Source organism: Apium graveolens, chromosome 1 (genome assembly GCF_009905375.1).
Source record: "Apium graveolens cultivar Ventura chromosome 1, ASM990537v1, whole genome shotgun sequence".
Taxonomy (NCBI): Eukaryota; Viridiplantae; Streptophyta; class Magnoliopsida; order Apiales; family Apiaceae; genus Apium; species Apium graveolens.
Genome location: NC_133647.1, coordinates 81,895,398 through 81,903,248, shown reverse-complemented (window position 1 = coordinate 81,903,248; position 7,851 = coordinate 81,895,398).

The following is a 7,851-nucleotide window of genomic DNA, read 5'->3' as shown; positions in this document are numbered from 1 at the left end:
TCTGGTGGTACCGCGGTGCTAGTTCTTGCTACATTCATCATATTCTTGATTAATCCGGTTGACCTGCACTCCTTGGCGATATGTCCAAATTGTCCGCACTTGAAGCATGTTACTCCAGGTTTCTGCACATTGCACTCATTGGCCAAATGCCCCTTCTGATTACATCGATAACACGTCAAATTGATCTTGTTACAAACTCCCGAATGCTTCTTCCCGCAATGCCTACATTCAACCCTTGTCTGTATATCATCATTTGCTTGTCCTTGATTCGGCTGATGGTTTCCTTTATTGTCTTATCTCTTTTTCACTTCCCTTTTCTTTTGGGTATTTCATACTTTCTGTAATCCAATTCTCTTCACATTCATGTCTTGCTGATATCATGATTTTGACCTCTCCTTCTGATAAAACAATTTTCTTTTCTTGTTATCTCTTTCTTTCCTAGATTGTGCTCCATTACTCTTTATTATTGTCGCCTTCTGAACTACCCCGGCATAGGTATCAATCTCAAACATCGACACTTTATCTCGAATCCAATATTCGAGCCCTTGTTGAAATCTTTGAGCCTTTTCCTCATCAATCTCCATGTACTTGGTCACAAATCTTGACAATTCCGTAAACTTCTTCTCATATTCCAAGACTGTCATATTTCCTTGCTTCAACTCTAGGAACTTCACTTCCATTTAATTCTGTACATACCTGGGATAATACTTCTCTTAAAATAGCTCCTTAAATCTTGCCCAAGTAACTGGTTGAACCACTTCCAAAGCTTTAACTAAATCCAACCAATAAATTACTTCCCCTTTCAGAAAATACGTGGCATATACAGTCTTATGATCCTCCCCTAATCGAACCAACTCGGAAAGATCTCTCCATTTCTCTTATCCAAGTGTTGGCCATAACTGGATCAGTGGTAGCATGAAAAGATGGGGGGTTCACATTCTGAAAAGCTTTTAGATGAAATGCATTGCTATGGAACGGTTGATGGAAAGTGAGAGTAAATAAATCACTTCTGAAAGAAGAAGGAATAAAGAAAGAATTTTGATATGACTGGGAGCAACTATATCCGTACTTAAGATGGCCAGTCTTAGTACTATATAGTCTACAACACATAATTGGGTGGCGCCCCACCGGACTTTTGTCACAAAGACAAATAGTCACACCATGTGCATCGTTTCTCTCAATCAGATGACAACAAAATTGGAGGAAATAAATTATACTAAAAGAGAGTAAGTAGTATAAAAAAAATTCATACTACCTTAGGAATCAATAGAATTTATGCTTCAGAAATATAAAAACTAAAAATTTATTCATTGATTGCTTCTCGGAAGTTTCTTAGACACGTACTCACATTCCATTCATAACTGAATAGGGTCTGAATTTAAAAGACAACATCATGGTTCGGAAGTGAAATAAGAAAACTACATAGTTCAAAGGATACAACAACAAAAAGGATAGCCAATTGGAAAGGAGATAGGAAATCTGGCTCCTAATTTGAACTAACGGCCATCTTCCTAAATATCCTTGTTATCGTCTCGAGCTAAGGGGATCTCTTCCCACTGCTCCCCCTGAAGTACCTTCATGATGCCCTGAAGTTCATCTGCTACCATATGTATGGTGTACTATCTCCTGTGGTCGCGGTGTCCTGGCATTTCCCCGAGCTTAGTGTTAACGAACTGCGTTAAGGACTCGAGTCTCGCAGTTACTAGTGACCTCGGCCCCTCTCCATGTTTCTGGACATCCTGGTATTTCTCCTCCAAGCACTCCATTAACTTGTCGTACTTGCCCTGAAGCCTATCCATCTCAAGTCTCAAACCGGCATAAACGGAGAAAGGAACGATATTGGGTGGTGGGGCAAACGTGAACGAATTCTCTAGTTGTTGTCAAAAGAAGTATATATATAAGATTATTAGCGACCGACTCGATTAAAACCTACACTCTCGCTTAATATACTTATACCTATATATATCCTAAACCTGTTTGGGCTTAATCAGTGACTCTAAACCTTAGCTCTGATACCAAAAACTGTCACAACCCCAATTTTAATAAAAAAAAGCTATTATTAAATACATAAGTTAACAGCGTGACATATTACAAAAATTTCCAAGATCGCTAGGTTTAGCATTTGAACAGCCCAACTACTAAACTATTACAAACCAAAAGTACGTTATTACATCGCATCTCCCACTACTGGATCACTTAACTACCTGAGCTCGCATATGGTATAGGGGTTGGTTCGATGATTCTCCTCTGGTGGACTAACGAGTTGTCGGCTTCATTCTAACCATTATTTCCTAGTTGAAAGATGTAAAAGGAAACAAGTAGTGAGGCAAATGCTCAGCAAGTTCTACTAGCAAAAGATAAACATAGGATAGTTCATAATTTAAATAGCATAGGAATGGCATCATTATTTTGAAAACAATCTTTTAATCAAAACTCATTTTATGATGCTACGGATTACAGCCGGTGATCAGCCGCGAAGTAATCCCAAACCTCGCTGGGTTCTAAATAATTTCGGTGAGATCCCGAGGCAGCTTTTAAGACTCAAATAGTAAGTGTAGAAAGGACATGCGTCTTAGTCCAGATCCATTATTCTCAAGAAAAACATTTTTGTCCCTTTGACAATTCAATTTATTAAACTTTGCATTTTATAAAAATTTAGATGCCAAAATATTAACATTTCAAAAGCTCTTTAAGCATGAAAGAATCATATAAGTATTTAAGGGATTCTAGGCCAACTTCAATAACAATTGTACTGGAATAAGGTTTATTGCCGAACGAATTGAGTCATCAAGGATGAGTGTCAATGATTCAACAACTAAGGAAGAAAGTATTGAAAAAGAGTTATAACAATGATCAACGAAAGGAGGGGTGTCTGAAGATCAAGTGTAGTACATGGCGTACATCCAGATATAAGGTTTGGATAAGGAAATAAAGAATAATTATCAAATAATGGAGTTCAAAGGATTCAAATTACAAGCAATTGTCAAAAAAAAGGAAATACCGAAGCAATACTAGAATCTAGTCCAGGGTATACAAGAGAATGAAGAATTCAAGTTAACCAAGATATTTTGCAAAGGAATTCATAAAGGTTTGCTTAGGGTTTACGAGATCATAGGGTGACAAAAGAAATAGGCAATGAAAAAGGGGTATGAATCAATCAAGTTGTTGTAAACGATCAAATAGGATTCAAGAACAAGTTATCACAAGAATATAGAATCAATATTAGGATTCCTCAAAAATCAATAACAGGTGTATCACAAGTATCAAAAAGGATCATTACTTTATCATGGAATTAACAATATCAATCCATAAGAGAAAACTGAGTTACTTGCATCAACTCAAATGATTTACTAACATCACATAAATAAGAAAGTTCGAACACTTGCTACCTATCAAGAAAGGTGCAGGACACTTGCAATAATCATAAGTTGAATAAGGGAATACTTGCATCATATCTCAAAAAAGGTTTACGACACTCGCAATATATATAAATATAGAATTGACAAGGGGATAACACTTGCAATATATCAAAGAAGTCCGAGAACACTTTCCTTAAAAAGGCTTAACCAACTCTCATCTTAATCGTGGGAGCAACCGGGAGCGCTACTCTGTTGGATTTTAAACGCAGCGGGGGCATGGCAAAACACTTTTACACATATAAAATCCAAATAAAAGCATATAAATCGTGAATAAAAATTCGAGGGATCGAATCTAACCTTTTAAAATAATTCAGACACAACGATCAGAGATCCTTAGCAGTTGCTCCTCAAGTATGAAGCACTCCACCGGTATCCACCAAGAAAACGATCTTAAGGAGGTGGAAGGAGGTGGAGAGAATTGGGTTTTCCAAACTTTTTGGGTTTTCGGGTTTCGATGGGGTTAGAATAAAATTAGGGTCTATAATAGTGTATTCATAAGCAAAATTTTCAGCTGAAATTTTCCCATAAATATTATTATTATTATCCCATTTATTATTCTCATTAATAATTAAAACACCTTTTAATCATTAATTCTTTTTCTAAACACTTTAGAAATAATTCTCTCTCTTGATTTAAATTCCCAAAAATTAAATCCTTAATTAATAATATTAAGAACTTTTCTTAATTAATTTATAATCAATTAAATCTCATTTAATCAATTATCAAATTTGCCAATTAATTATTTATTTCCAAGTAAATAATTATTTAGCCATTATTAATTAATTCCTCCACCATTAAATCATTCTCTTTTTATGGTGTGACCCTGTAGGTTCAATATTAAGCCGGTAGTAGAAATAAATAATAATAAAACTATTTTATCATTATTTATATAAATTCTCTAATTTATTAAATATGATTAATTAATTAATCACATTTATTCTACATCATGAGGGATACTTCTCAGCATATCGTGTCTATCCGGATAATATGAATTCACTGCTTAGAATACCAAGAACCTATTCAGTGAATAGTTACCGTACAATAAACTCCTTCTACCCTACAATGTCCCAATCAAATACAAGGCATGGATCTCGTGTCAAGCCTATCTAATTCAATCACTTGCTTACCATTTACTATGCGTAGTTCTATGCAAATTAGAAACTGCTTTCTAATTTCATTTACTCTGGCCAGAGATTCCTGAACTAGCATAAGTGGATCAGCCTTGAACATTCACTTCCTTCACTGGAAGGGGTAGATCCTTTATTGATCATACACTATCTTCGTGTACAAATTCCTATACCCAGAAGAACCCTAATAATTGTCCCTGGAGACTAAGAACTAAACCAAAGCATAGTTCAGTGTACACAAGATGACTATGATGACCTCAAGTCTAAGGATACTTGTACAACTATCACTATGTGAACAACTGCTGACACGTGAGTGAACTCCATCAGTTGTTCAGCTGTGCGAGTCATGTTCAGTGAACTTATTCTATAATAAGCACCTACATACTAGCTATAGTGTCACCACACAAATGTCTATGAGAACAGACATCCTTCATAATGAAGCAAGCATAGTATGTACCGATCTTTGCGGATTATTAATTACCAGTTAGTAATCCTATGACTAGGAACTATTTAAGTTTAGAGTTATCATCTTTTTAGGTCTCACTATTATGATCTCATCATAATCCATAAAAAGCTTTACTCTAAACTATGGTATATCTTATTTAAACACTTAAATAGATAAAGCCCGTAATAAAAACAAAATAAGTCTTTATTAATATCAATGAAATCAAAAGAGATTACATAAAAGTTATTCCTAAATCCTAATACATGATTGGACTTACGACATATTCCTTTCAATCTCCCACTTGTACTAAAGCCAATCACTCTGGTATCTAATACCCATCTTGTCTTTATGACGATCAAAGTGAATTTCAGAAAGTAGCTTTATGAGTGGGTCTGCTATGTTGTTATGTGTGTCAACTCTATTTCAATACAATACAAGAAATGTTACCGCGCTCCCACTAACCCTTTTGTAGACGCATGGTTTATCTACGTTTTTTTGATAAAATCAAACTCTTTGATTGTCTCATCAAAACGAATGTTCCATCTTTCGAGAAGCTTGCTTTAAACCACATATGGTTCGCAGCAGCTTACACACTAGGATTTCATTTCCCTTGGAAAGAAAACCATCTGGCTATTTTCCAGATCACATAGTCGTAGTAAATAGCATTCGCAAGCAAAATCCGAACTGATTTTAACAGGGCTACAGGTAAAAGGTTTCATCAAAGTCAATCCATTGCCTTTGTTTGAATCCTTTTCCCAAAAGCCTGGCCTTAAAGGTCTCCACCTGGCCATCTGCTATAATCTATCTTTTGTATACCGTATACATAGATTCCATTCTGGATTTCATGGCACTATGCCATTTCTCTGAGTCAACACTACTCATAGCCTCATTATAGGTCACAGGGTCGTCATCATTAATGATCGACAACTCGTTGTCATTCTCAATGACAAGGCCATATTACCTCTCAGGTTGGCGAGACACTCTCCCTGACCTATGGATGGGCTGTTCCACAAAAGGTTGTTCAGTCAGAACAGGTGTTTCCACTTGATCCGTAGTAGTTTGTGCTTCTTGAACTTCATCAGATTCAATTTTGCTCCCACTGTTTCCTTCAAGGATAAACTCCTTTTCCAAGAAGGTAGCATGTCTGGAGATAAACACCCGATGATCGGTGTAAAAGTAATACCCTAAAGTCTCTTTAGGATATCCCACAAAACTACATTTTACGGATCGATATTCCAGCTTATCTGGGTCAACTTACTTGACATAAGCTGGACATCCCCAAATCTTAACGTGTTTAAGACTCAGTTTCCTTACTTTCCATATCTCATACGGAGTTTGAGGAACAGATTTTGGTGTTTAAGCACCTTATTTAGTTAATATGCTGAGGTTTCCAATGCATAACCCCATAGGAATACTGGAAGATTTGCATAGCTCATCATGGACCGAACTATGTCTAACAAAGTTCGATTTCTCCTTTCAGATACCAATCTGGAGGAGTCCACTGGGAGACTATACCATTTACTTTGAGATAATCCAGAAACTCTCCATTCAAGTATTCACCATCTCGATCTAATCGAAGAATTATAATACTATGTTTGGTTGTTTCTCCACTTCATACTTATACTCTTTGAACTTTTCAAAGGCTTCAGACTTGTGTTTCATCAAACACATATCTGAATCTAGATCTATCATCTATGAAAGTAATGAAGTATGAAAATCCACCCATGGCTTGCGTAGACATTGGTCCACATACATCTATGTGTACCATTCCTAGCAAATTTGCAGTCCTCTCTCCATGTCTACTAAATGGAGACTGCATTGCCACTACAAAGTGAGATTTTCATCATCCCTTTTCTTTTATTAGTTTGTTCAATCTGAAATAAATTATGTCACATACATACAGACCATTATTTAAAGTACCACGTCCATAAAGAATATTATCTCTAAGAATAGAACATTCATTATTCTCAATAATAAATGAAAATCCAGCCAAGTCTAACATGGGAATAATATTCCTCACAATCGAGGGAACAAAATAACAATTATTTAAAACAATAGTTTTGCCCGTAGGCATATGTAAATGAAATGATTCTACATCTTCAGCAGAAACTCTTGCTCCATTTCCATCAGTAGAATCACCTCCTCTTCCTCAAGAGTCCTACTTCTCCTTGGTCCCTGCAATAAATTGTAGATTTGAGAACCACAGGCGGTATCTAATACCCAAGTAGAAATTTGATTTAATGACATATTCACTTCTATCATGAACATACCTGAATCAGAAGCGGTAGTCTCACTACCCTTCTTCTTCTTCAATTCTGCAAGGTAAACCTTGCAGTTCCTCTTCCAGTGCCCCACCTTGTTACAGTGAAAGCAAACAACTTTGCTCTTGGGGTCTTCAGCTTTTGGTGGAACCGGCATTTTCTCACCTACTTTCTTCTTCTTGGAAGGGTTCCTCTTCCTTTTCTTAGGATTGGAACCTTCACCAATTAGAAGAACAGAGCTCTTCTTAGGGGGAAAATTTGATTCCGCAGTCTTCAACATGTTTTAGAGTTCAGGCAGGCTGACATCCTACTTATTCATGTGAAAGTTCACAACAAACTGCGAGAACGAACTCGGAAGCGATTGCAAGACCAAGTCTTGGCTTAGCTCCCCATCCATGGCAAAACCAAGTTGTCCAAGACATTCAATCAAATTGATCATCTTAAGTACATGGTCATTCACAGATGATCCCTCAGACATCCTACAACCGAACAGCTCCTTCGACATCTCATATCGAGCTGTCCTCCCCGCCACATCATACAATTCTTGTAGATGCATGAGGATAGTGTGAGCATCCATATGCTCATGTTGCTTCTGTAGC